The sequence below is a fragment of the Lissotriton vulgaris genome, chromosome 5 (assembly GCF_964263255.1).
Source record: "Lissotriton vulgaris chromosome 5, aLisVul1.2, whole genome shotgun sequence".
Classification (NCBI taxonomy): Eukaryota; Metazoa; Chordata; class Amphibia; order Caudata; family Salamandridae; genus Lissotriton; species Lissotriton vulgaris.
In genome coordinates this window covers 374,225,220-374,238,095 of record NC_141693.1, presented here as the reverse complement: position 1 = coordinate 374,238,095, position 12,876 = coordinate 374,225,220, and the positions used below count along the sequence as shown (strand labels likewise).

Here is a 12,876-nt window from a genome sequence, read left to right as displayed (position 1 = left end):
AGATGCCTATATGAAAATAGCAGGCAGGGTCCTTTTAAACAAGCTCGCGATATGGGCTGAGGAGACTGGAGTGCTATCAATGTTTCAATATGGCTTTCAAGCAGGCGTAGGCACCATTGAACAGGGACCAAATTAGTCTCTGATCATTGATAAATACACCAAAGCTAAGAAGGGCAAACTTTTTCTTACTTTCGTAGATTTAAGTTCTGCTTTTGATTGTGTAAAACACTTCATGCTGTGGGATACTCTTAAAGATTTAGATCTGGATCTATCCCTGATAACGTTTATAAAGGAATTATACAGGGGGGCAGGAGCAAGAGTACGGTATGGGAAACAGGGAGAATGCTCAGACAGTTTTCTCATTAAAAGAGGCGTGAGGCAAGGGTGCATTCTTGCCCTCTGCTTTTCTCTCTCTATATCAACAGCCTAGGACGGTATACACCCGTTACAACGCATCTTTTACTCCGCACTACCATTACAACGCGACTTTTACAACGCATACCATTACAACGCATTGCGCTGGGGGGCGCTCTAGGATAGGGAATAAGTATAATTTACTATCCAACACCTTCCCTAGGGTCCACGGGGACTGGAGTTAGAATAGTAAATTATACTTACCACTATCCAGCACCTCAAAGCGCTATGCGTTGTAATGGTATGCGTTGTAATGGTCGCGTTGTAACGGTAGGTAGTTGTAATAGTATGCGTTGTAACGTCATACATCCGCCTAGGACAGATTTTGGCTGAGAAACAGCATGATTATCCAATGATTAGGGATTCCCGGTCCCGATTTTATTGTACGGAGACGATGCGGTTATAATGTTGCGGACTCAGTTGGGTCTGCAAAGGTCTGTGGCAAAGTTTGCTGCTTACATGTCAGAGCGGAGCTTAAAGGTGAACATCACTAGGGGCTAGATGTAGGTAATTTTATTTTACCACTTCATAAATACCGAATTTTACCGATTCGGTATTTAAGAAGTGGTAAAATAGAGGAGGGGGGGGGGAGATGTAGGTATTACAGAATCGGTAAATACCGAATCGTTAAGATTCGGTATTAACCGAATCTGTAAATACCGATTTGGTAATGCCCATTGATTCCTATGGGCATTGAAGCCCATAGGAATCAATGGGCATTAGCGAATCGGTATTTACCGATTCGGTAAATACCGATTCCAGCAAGGGTGCAGGGGGTGTCACTTTGACACCCTCTAGCACCCCAAATACAGGCATGTGTGCCATGTGGCACACAGACATGCCCTAAGGCATGTCTGTCTGTCACATGGCATAGGTGTGCATGCACACCTGGATTCGGTATTTTACCACCCAATTGGATTGGGTGGTAAAATACAGAATCTGAAAGGCCTTTGGGACTCAGAAGAGTCCCACCTACATCTTAAAGTTACAGAATTGGTAAAAATACTGATTCGGTATTTTACCGATTCGGTAAATTTACCGAATCGGTAAAATTGGCCCCCTGCATCCCAAACACCCATTTACTGGTCGGTAACGGCCGAAATCGGCCGTTACCGGCCGGTAAATGCCCACCTACATCTGGCCCTAAGACTTTTACTATGAGCTGTGGTTTAAAAGCTAGAAAGACTTGTGACATTTTTATTGAAAATAAGAAAGTTGCTAGCACGGACACATTTTCCTACCTAGGGATAACCTTTGATAGGAAGGGATCGTGGAAAGCGGCCTTGAATAGCAGAAGCCTGATCTTCTTGAGAGCTAAAGGTGCTGTAATTAACTTCTCGAAAAAATTAGGCGGGAGACCTGTTCCGGAGTTAATGGCAATTTATAAGGCAAAATGCATTTCCACAGGGACATATGGGGCAGGCATTTGGGGCATAGAACCCATGGACCAAATTCAAGGTCAAGAAAATGGCTTTTTGCGCTACCTTCTGGCAGTCCCCTGTTTGACCTCAACTTACTGTTGCCATAGGGAACTTGGTATAGCTTACATTTCTGACTTTATAAAGACCACTCCCTTGCTTTTATGGCATAAGATATGGGTGTTGTTAGAGATGGGACTTAACAGGGACATAATTAAGGATTGCCTTAAACTGCATGGGGTGTCCAACCTGCCTAGGATTAACTATGTAAAAAATCTGTCTAGTGAGATCGGTCACCCAGAATACTTTTATCATCCTAGTAGCCTGGAAAGTGTCCCTAGAAATCCCTTAAGACACATTGTATGAATTACTTGGAAAACAAGCGGTGGCTCATTGAGAAAGAGAAAAAATCGGTTATGGCAAATGAGCCGATGTCCACTTGTCCAGGTTTACAACCCTATTTAATATGTGTAGAGAGTGGCTTTACACAATTGCTTTTGTCTCGTTTTCACTATGGCTCTTTTTACAGGATGGTTACATTTCCTGACATTAATGATTGGTCAATACTCCATCCAATATGTCCATGCAATGAAACTTCTAGATTAACCACGATGCACTGCACTTTATTTTGTAAATATTATCGTCATTTCCAGGAAAAAGTTTTTGCTGCCCATACTAAAAAGCTGGAAATTAAAGCAATGTAAAATAGCCTTTTTGAAACTGCAAATGCTGGAAAATTAACATACAATCCTGGCTGTGACTGCTTTTTTTTAAAGCTTGTTATAAGGTTCCGTAACACTATGTGATATTATTATAAAGACTTGGTGTTTGCGTATGTTATCAACTTATAAACTTTTAACATTATGTATTACTGCCTGTTTACATGAATTGCGTCTCCTGTACTTTACACTACCTCTGAAGCTGGAAAAATGAATTCTCCATGAACACTCAATTTTCACATCCTTATTTCATAAGGACAATTTATCTGTTGGACAGGAAGAAGAGGAGATCTCTGCGTGAGAGAGTTTCTTTACTGATTGAGGCAAGAGCCATCATTTAAGTCGTCAGACAGGAGAAGGGGAAGGGATACGATTCCTCAGTATTTCTACTGAGAAATTCATCTGGGAAATACAGAATGGCAATAGATCTCAGATTTCTCAACACCTTTATTCCCAAGTTATGCTCAAGATAAACACCCTTTGAGAAGGGGATTCCACTTATTACCAAGGGGGACTTCCTGACAAAGATAGATCTTTAGGAAGCATATCTCCGCATTCCTGTCTCTCTGTCCCACTAGAAGTATCTCAGGTTTTCCATAGACAACCAACACTGGTAATTTCAAGTTCTACCTTGTTGACTCAAAACCTCCCTCATATTCTTCATGAAAGTTCTGACCCCAGTCCTAGGCGTGATACCTTCTCAGGGTATCATGATACATCTTTACCATGGCCATGTTTTGATTCAGATTCAATCTCAGGAACAGGTCCTGAGTGATACATATGTAAAAATTAGGATACTTCAGAGCTTCAGATTTCTCATCAACTGAGGGAAATTCCAATTGCCGCCATGCCAGAGATTGGAATATATATACGAGCAGTATTCAACACCACCCTCTGATAGGTTTTCTTCCTGGAGGCCAGAGAGGAGCCTTAGTGATAGGGACAGACAATAGGGTAACCGTGTCCTACCTAAATCACGAGATTGGAACAGGTTCCTCCTTTCTAAATCAGCTGACTTGTCGGATCTGCCTGTGTGGCAAGCACAATTTATTACAGCTGAGGGACATCTTCATTAGAAGAACTTGGAACCCACAAGCGGATTACCTCAGTGGGCTCTTTCCATGTTCCCAGGAATTTGCCCTGAAACCTGTAATTTGTCAGGTAATATGCCACAGGTGGGGGAGTTCCCCTTGTAAACCTCTTTGCAAATATGCACAATGGCCAGCTCCTGGAATTTATGTTGAGGTTTCAGGAGCCTCAGCAAGGGTGGGTGCTCTGTCCAGTCGTTAGCTGGAGAGGCTGCTTTATGTGTTTCCCCCAATTACTTTGATTTCCAGGTTCTTGGCAGGCTTACAGAGGGAATCAGTAGAAATAGTGATCGTCCTACCATATTGGAAAAGGAGACTTGTGGTTTCCTATACTTCATCACCTACCTGTGAAGAAAGGTGGATCTTTCTGTTGTCTCCCTCTTTTCTGATCCATCCTCCTCTTTCCATGGGGATCCTGACCCGTTTAAGACTAAACGTCTGTAGCTTGAGAGGGAGGAGTTTCCTAAATAAGGAACTAGCAGACACTGTTTCTAAATCTTTGCAGGCCTCTAGAACAGGATCAATAAACAAAGCCTATAATGATCACTAGTCATCCTTTAATTCTTGGTGTATCTCTAGATCTATATCACCAATCCTGGCCTCAGCTTCAGAGATATTGCAGTTTGTACATCAAGGCTTTGAAAAAGACTTATATTTAGCTACTCTTAAATTGCAAAGGGCAGCTATTAGGTTTTTTAGATGTCCCAGGGGTGACCTCTCCTCTATTGAGCCTTTAATACAAGATCTTTTAGAGGCGTCAGTCCGAATTTTACAAGTAAAGGTTAAACATTCTGTTTGAGCATGGGATCTTCCTAAGGTATTGTCATACCTCCCGATTTTGCTGTTTGAGCCCGTAGACTCAATACCTGAGACATTTCTTACATGAGAGTGCTGATTATCATTGTAATAACCAGGGCAAGGAGGATTGGGAAATATGGTGCATTAGTATGCATTAACCCTTATCTAAGGGTCTATGATGATAGGAGAGGCCTTTTCTTGGATCCTAAATTCATTTCGAAGCTCAGTTCTAAGTTTCATAGGGGATCAGAAATAGTTCTTACCTCCTTAGTATCAGAGAAACGTTCACAAGCTGACTCCTCTCCCTTAGATATAGTAAGGGCTGTAGCAGTCTAACTAAAGAGATCGTCAGACTATAAAAGTTCATATAGTCTTTTTGTTAACTTTGGCCTAATAAAGAGGGGAGAGAAGCCGTCTTCATTCATCCTATAAAGATGGGTCAAGACAGTTATTTCTGTGGCCTAGCAGGTCAGTGATAATGAGTTACTCATGCAATTACAGCCCATTCTATTAGAGAATGACTACCTCTTGGGCATAGATGTATGCAAAGAAGCCATGTTTGCCACCCCCACCACATTTATTACTCATTATGGACTAAACGTGGAGCAGGTGTCTGAATTGTCTTTTGATTCTTCAGTTATTAAGAGTTCTATGTCTCTATAATGGAGATGTTAAATTGCTGAAATGTTAGTTTAAGGAATTGTGTACCGTGACCACAGACACATAACTATACAAGGACGGGGACTAAATTATTAAAATTCACACCCTTCCTTTAAGCATTCAAGGTCTCATGTTGGTTCTATTTTGGCTGATGAGGGGTGTTTCTCCTTCGGCTTACCTTGTGTCTTTAAGGAATGGGATGAGTAAGGTGAAGAGGAGGTAATTCCCTTATTACTTGCTAGCAGTGGTAGCTGGTACACTAAACATTTGGGAGGGCAACCTCCCAAATATTGAGGGTACCAGCCACGTGTGGCTGTCAGTCATGGATCGTTATTAGCAGTGTTTATAACGAACTATGACTGATAGCTCTTAAGGTGGAGGCGAGACTGAAAAGTGGTTAAAATGAAAAATAAAAATTCACTCACCACTGCTGGCTTGCATCCTCCGTTAGTGAGTCCCTTGGCGCTCTGAATGCAGCAGTGGCATTCTCCACTCAAATCCTGATGCTGCTTTCATGCTGCATATGCGCAGCATGAAAGTAGCCTCAAGATTGGCTGGAGCAGGCTGCCTCGAGGCTCCTCGGGCAAGATGGGTCTGTGTCTGCTCTCCACCTAACTGTCTTAGAGAGGGGGAAAGGTTTACAGTGCGCAAGTCAGGCTTTCCATCGGAAGACAGTGGTCAAAATGACCTGCGCAGTGTAAACAGGTGGAGTGAGGACCACTACCCTGCTGGCAGTCAGCAGTGGTGGCCCCGCCCCCAAACAGGGCTCGGCTGGGAAAAAGTAAAAATAAAATAGTAATAAATGTATTTTAATACCATTTTATTTTTTTCCTTTGCAGTGGCACTGCAGCAGGGGGGCGACACTCCTCTGCCCTAATGGCGGGGCCGCCGTAGCATACTGGTAGTCTTTACTCCGATTCCTCCTTACTCATCCGTTTACTTATGACCCTACTTCTCTCCCTCCCTACTTCCTCATCCTTATCAGCCTTCTTTGGAGGGCTTGCTATGAAAAGGAAATGAGGTAGAGCATTAGGAGTCTTCTGGGAGGAGGTGCCTTGGAGTTATGGAAAGTGAAAAAGGGATTCGGAATGGGTGAATATATAGTTGTAATGCTGGCACATTACTTGTGTAAGTAAGTGCTGGTATGAGTAAGGAAGAATCAGAGTAATAAAGATTACTGGTAAGTAATCCATGGAATAACACAGTACTGCTCAAATGATAAAGATGTGTTACAGGCATGTGTGCCTGCTATATCCACCCCTAGGGCACTTTGGCATTACAGAAAAACATTGCAGATGCTTTTATAACCCCTCTGCACATATTAGAGATCTAATAAAAATCTTTAAAGACTAGTAATATTTAAAAAAAGCTATAGAAATAAATAGTGTAAGAAAGGTGGTGGTAAGGCAAAGAAGAAAAAGACAGAAACAGAAAAAGAAGGAAACACGAGTATATGAGTCAACCTGAATTGGTTGTGTCTGGACTTCCTTAACAAGAACTGCAAGGAGGTGATTACCTGCATGCTCCTAGATCTCTTTGCCTTTTGTGGCAAATTTTTCAAAGCTTAAGGGAGATATGGTAAATGGTATATAGATGTAAAGGGATTAGTGAAAATGTCAAAGGTATTTTGGGTAGATTTGAATACGTGGTTTGAAATTACTGTCCCCAAAGATTTACGGGTTGAGTGCAAAGTGACTGTAACATGGGCAACAAAAGAACATGAAAGAGGGCTTCCTCATAATAGTCCAGCTTCTGTTGTTATGGAAAAATACAAGGAATTAAGTGTGAATTTGAAAGAGAAGGTTCTAGAGAAAGAAGTGAATTGGTCAAAGATTATGAGGGCTACTCTACAGCCAAAAAAGTCAGTTCATGCCTTTCACTGAGGCTAATGTAGATGTATAGAAAGTACAGTGGAATCGAAGAGCTGACAAAAGAAGGCATTAGTGGATTTTACATAAGGGGTTCACATAAAGAGCTCAGTTTTCAGATACAGCTGAGTATGGGGTGTAGGCAGACTAAGAGTATTGTTGAAATGTGCAAGTACTCGAAGTACTGCAGTGATTGTATTGGTGCACGGCCTAGAAAGTTGAATAACTCAAATGGAACAAATGTGAATACAAACATGTTAAGGAAGAGCAATCCTTACTACTATTGTGGGTGCCTTGGACACTGGAAACAACAATGTAGACAGAATCCAGATCAAATTCATTACGATTTTGTTCCGCAGGTGCAGTAAAATTAAAAAAAGATGCAGTTAACTTGGGATAGTTCACTAAGCTCAACTGGCCTCTATACAGAACATGCAAAAGCAGAGACAATGCACAATCGTAGAGGTAGACCAGAGTGACCAATATGTAGATGGTGAGGTGACTTACCACCCAGTATAATTTTTAATTGATGCAGGTGCTACATACTCCATGGTTAGTCCCACGGAGATGCCAAACCTACCCCTCTCTGGACAAGAAGTACAAGTTGCTAGAATCCATAATAAAGAAATGTCTAATAAGGCTTCAGGTTTCAGCAAATGTCCTGTTAAAATTGGCCCACTTGAGAATGACTGTGAATTTATAATTTGTGACATGAGTACTGTAAACCTATTAGGTAGGGATCTTCTCTGCAAAATCAATCATGTGATTTATTGCACACAGGATAGTATAGCAACTCAAATACAGATTCTGAATTTTAAAAAAATCGCTAGAATCGATAGTTCATTTGTTCCCAGTTCTCACAAAAGAAGATTCGCCGCCTGATTTAAGACGTACAGTGAAAGTAGGGGTATGGGATTTTACAGGTAAAGATATAGCGTTGATTAAAAACGCAGAGTCAGTGAAATTCAGAGTGAAACTAAATTCAGTTTATCGCCGAACTTCTCAGTACAAAACTATATGGGAAGCAGAGGAGGGCATGAAACCGTAACTGAGAAAACAATAGAACTTGGGGCAGATTTACAAGCCCCTTGCGCCACCTTTGCGTCACTTTTAACATGGGAAAAGTGATGTAAGGGTGGCACAAGGGGCTTGTAAATGAGCCCCATGGTATTTTAAAAGATGACCTTGGTAGTTCTTGTAATTTGCCTGTGATGGGCCATGTTGTCCTATAGTACTAAATCTTTCTGTGATTTTGTGAACGATTCTTATGGAAGCAGAATAATACAGAGTCATTGACTTGTGCCAAGCATTCTTCTCCATTCCTTTTTGTGCGTATAGCAAATATATTTTAGCGTTCAGATATTTAAATAAAGTTCTTGAGTGGTGTCACATCCCACAAAGGCATATGGAAAGCCCTTCATTATTTAGCCTGATCCTTAAGAAAAGATTAGTAAAATCTGTAACGGCCCTCAACTCAGCGCTGGTGCATTATATTGATAACTTGATGGTCGCATCTAAATCAAAAGAAGACTGCAAGTTGGATACTATTGCGCTCTTGAACCATCTTACTGACAATAGGCATAAAGTGTCTCCCACAAAAATGCAGCACCTGTATTAAAGAGGTTATATATTTGGGTTACCAGGTTGAAAAGGGGCAGTAAAAAGCACCTAAAGAATATGTTTCTGCAATCCCGAGAATGAATCCACCAAGCAGACAAAGAGAAGTGGGGATGATTTTTGGATTGGTTGGCTACTGTAGACAGTAGTTTCCAAACTTTTCCTTCATTACAAAGTCTTTAGTGAGGCTTACTCACAGCGATTTTCTGATACAGTGCCATTTGATGACAAATGCATGAGTGCCTTTCTTGAACTCAGAGATAAACCCTGTGGTGCATCCACTATAGGAATGCTGAATTAAGGAAAATATCTGTACATATTCTGTCATGAAAAAAAAGACTGTGCATTGTCAGTTCTAACACAAAAACCTGGGGAAATCAAGAGGCCTGTGAATTATTTCTCTGCCACATTAGATCCAATTGCTGTTGCACTTCCTGGGCACCTAAAATCAATAGCAGCAGTTTGCCTTGCAATTCAGCAACGCAAATGGATTGTGATGGGGTATACGCTTATTGTGTTTGTCCCTCATTCAGCTGAAATTTTGTTGACTTGTACACAAACTGAGCATTTGAAAAACAGTTAGTGCATACCCATATATCCCGCAGACCTTTTGCCAGTTGCAGGCAGATAGGGATGAAGAGGCTAGTGATCATGATTGCAGTGATGTGACAGGATTGTGTACCAAGCCAAGGACAGACATACAAGACATTCTACTTGAACAAGCTGATCAAATTCCATTTGTGGATGTTTTATGACTGAAAGACCATCATGGTACATTAAGTTCAGCATACGCAGTCTGCACCACATCAAATATTGTGGAAGCATCATGCTTGTGTGATGTAACTTCAGCACAAGCAGCAGAATGAATGAATTCCACATACAAGAGCATGTTGCTTATCTGATGGATTGAGTGCTATAATCTACACTGACAGCCAGTATGGTGTTGGCGTGGAAGCCTACCTATCTAGGTGAGCTGACAGAACCCAAATTATAAATGAAAGAATTGATTCCTAGATTTGATTTTGCAACTTCTTTAGAATCAGATAAAGGTACTTACTGGTGTGCACAGTCTTACAACCAGAGCAAAAGTTCAGTTGTAGTAGCAGACCCGAAGCATCAGGAGTGGTAAAGCGAGTTAATGGCAATCTGAAATCTAAGTTGATGGAAGTTTGTGCCTCAATGTTAATGAAATGGTCAGACTTACTTCCTAAGAGCATGAGAAATATGCCACATAAGAAGACAGATGTCTGCCCTCATGAGATTTTAATGGGGAGGGGCATGATTGTATTCCTTCCGATGCAATCGTGTTTATAAGTGATGACGTTTTACTGGATTACTGCAAAAGTCTATTTAATGTTGTATGCTCTTATCAGGTGAATCTGGCAACACCAAAAGAAGAACCATGACATAGCATCCAACCTGGGAACTGCGTACTGGTGAGGAAGTGTGCCCATAAGTCCTGTTTGGAGCCAAGGTAGAAGGGACCCTACCATATGTTCCACGTGAAAAAGACCGGAGTAAAATGTGTAGGATTTAAAAAAGTGGATGCACACAACCCACACAAAGAGACTGAAGGCTGCAAATGAAAAAATAGTGACAACACTGCTGATTCACAATTTTAAGTTTGAGTTCGCTGCATGGATTCAAAGGGGGGGATAATAAAAATTAAGATCAAGATCAAATTTAACAAGAAGATCAGACAGAAGCAAACAAAAGATGGAAAAACTCAGAATTAAAGAACAAAGCTGAAAAAACGAGATTCTAAAACCCACAGAGGAAAACAGTTTGTCGTGGAAGATAAAAATCAAACTGATTTTCGACAGAACTGTAGCAAGTGAAAAAGAGAATTCAGTGGTTGTCATGGGTGAATCTGGGAATGAGGTTGTGAGTCAAGTTTTATGTGATCTGAGCCTGTGAGAGGAGGAAAAAGACTTCACAAGAATGTCTATAGACAAAAGGTAATCAGAGAAGAGTCAGAACTAGAAGAACAAGACTCCGATTACAGTGTTAGCAAACAGCCAGCAGTTAAGAGATTAATGAGAGTGCCAAACCAAAAGTATGCAATTCCTGAAAGGTCATGTTTAGGAAATACAGAATCGGAGGATGATGATGTAGAAGTCCATGATCTAACAGGTATTCAATTTACTTTTGAAAAGGAACCATCAGGAACTATTGAGTACAAAACAACAGAGGGATTTTCCTTCTTTTGATTTATGAACACGATTTTTGTGTACAATATTTCAAGTTAGAGTCTGTTTGTTTTGTACCTTAGTTATCATTTGAAGATTTAAAGGTTTCCATTCCTGTGAGATCTCAATACATGGAAAGATATAAAAGACTGAACTTTACTGAAGTTTTATTTTTTCCATTTAAAAAATTGAGGTTAAATTTCCAATTTTCTATTTTAATTAGACGAAGTATGGCAATTAGCGATCAAAGATACTGCTCAAAATGATACATCATTTTATTAGTCTTAATGGTATTTCTAGTTGGCTTACTCTTGTGCTTCGCTCACCAGTTGGATAGGATTCTCCTACTAAGGGCCCGATTCCGAAGTGGTTGGGAATGGCTCAGACCGCATCGGAAAAGCCTGTTCGGTTTCCTTTCAGACTTATCCATTTTGATGGGGTCGGTTAGAAAGGAATCCAAATCGGTTTTCCGAATGGCCTCCAACGGGCTCGGAGAGCCTGTCCGCCATTCGGAAAACCTGCAGTAATTCATCGGCCAGCTCTTTTCGGACAAGGGAATGTGATGGCAGCTTCCCACTGCCTTTCTGTGCTGGCCTTACAGATACAGAAAGTCATTGGGAATCTGTCTTTGGAGGCTCCCAGCAGGGCCCCCATGGGTGCACGGCTGCCAAATGTCGGCCTCCCGTTGATCCCTGCACCCTGTGGCAGGCATCTAGAGGTGCCTGCCACAGGGTGCACGGATGAAGTGCACCTCTGCTCTCTGCAATGAGAGCATGCATTCTGTTCAGAATGCATGCACCCATTGTAAACAATAGGATTGCGACCTAACAGGGTTCGGTTGCATCCTACTTCCTGGACTGGAACTGACGACAGGAGGTCATTCGGTTCCAGTTCCAAAACGATGTCGGAATGGAATCGGGCCCTAACAGTTAAGTTTTACCCACTACACAAAATAGTATAACAGACAAGAAGCTGACACTTAATGACAAGTTTATAGATAACTTTTTATGAGAATGTCTACTCAAATTTATTGATCGATTGTATGAACACGAGGAGAGTAAAAATTGTTACAGTTGCAAATTTCCTCTAACTTCGGTGTCAGATGGTGTAATTTATTTGCAAGCTACTTTGACTTATTCTGTTTCCTGTAATGTCTTTGTTCATTATTTCTTTGATCAAGAATTTCTAGCACCCTACCATACGGATAACATTATTTCTTTGGAAGATCTTCTGGAAACAATGCTGGTTGGACCGACCATCTGACTGACATTTTTGAGAGCCCTTTCAGACAGCCGAGGTCGGAAAGGTTCCCCCCGCCATATTATGATGCATCCACTATTACCGCAGAGCACATATACTGTACACACATGCATGACATATGTGGGGCTATGCCTTTTGCACCATGTACCCCATTACTGGAGTGTGGCGAAATGTGCACAGTCCAGTCAATGGGGTACATACCACAGAAGAACTTACCTGGACTACGGCTCCCACAGGATCAGCATCATCGGGATTCAGCTGCCCAGGAGTAGGGGGACCTGGAGAAAGGGAACCACAGCGGAGACTGCTGGGAAGAAGGTTATTTGGGTAACTATGCACCTGAACTCCTACGTTTCTGATGAGTTGAGCCAGCCGGTCGGACCGCCATGGTTGGGTCATCACGAACCCACATCGTAATCCGGATGGCGGTCGGAGATCCCTGTACTGCCCTATGGATGCTGTTTTTCTCTGAACGCCATCTCGCGGTTGGAGAAAGGCTGTCAGAGTCAGTGGTCTGTCACCCGTAGGTCGAAGTACATGATGCATGCACCGTAATTCAGTGGTCGGACCAACTACTTACGACGAGATTTGGGAAGTCCGACCGCCTCCGACAGGACAGCGGAAGCTGATCCCACCAGCATCGTAATGAGGCTATAAGGGTTTAAAGTCTATTTCTAATAATTTGCAATATATTATACATACCAACATGGAAACTGATATGACCAACAACAAGTTTGTGTAACCTGTGATGTGGAAAGTGAATTTATAAATGAGTATAATGAGATAAAAGTGCAAATTAGAAAAAACAGGGAAGAAACAAGAAAAATTTAATTAGAAGAAGACAT

General features: G+C 41.6%; 1 protein-coding gene across 1 annotated transcript in view; it reads right to left on the bottom strand.

Moving 5' to 3' along the window:
• The window catches only part of CHD5 (chromodomain helicase DNA binding protein 5), a 1,029,381-nt gene that overhangs the window by 402,758 nt on the left and 613,747 nt on the right, over positions 1-12,876 (bottom strand). The gene's annotated exons all lie outside the window — the stretch shown is intronic.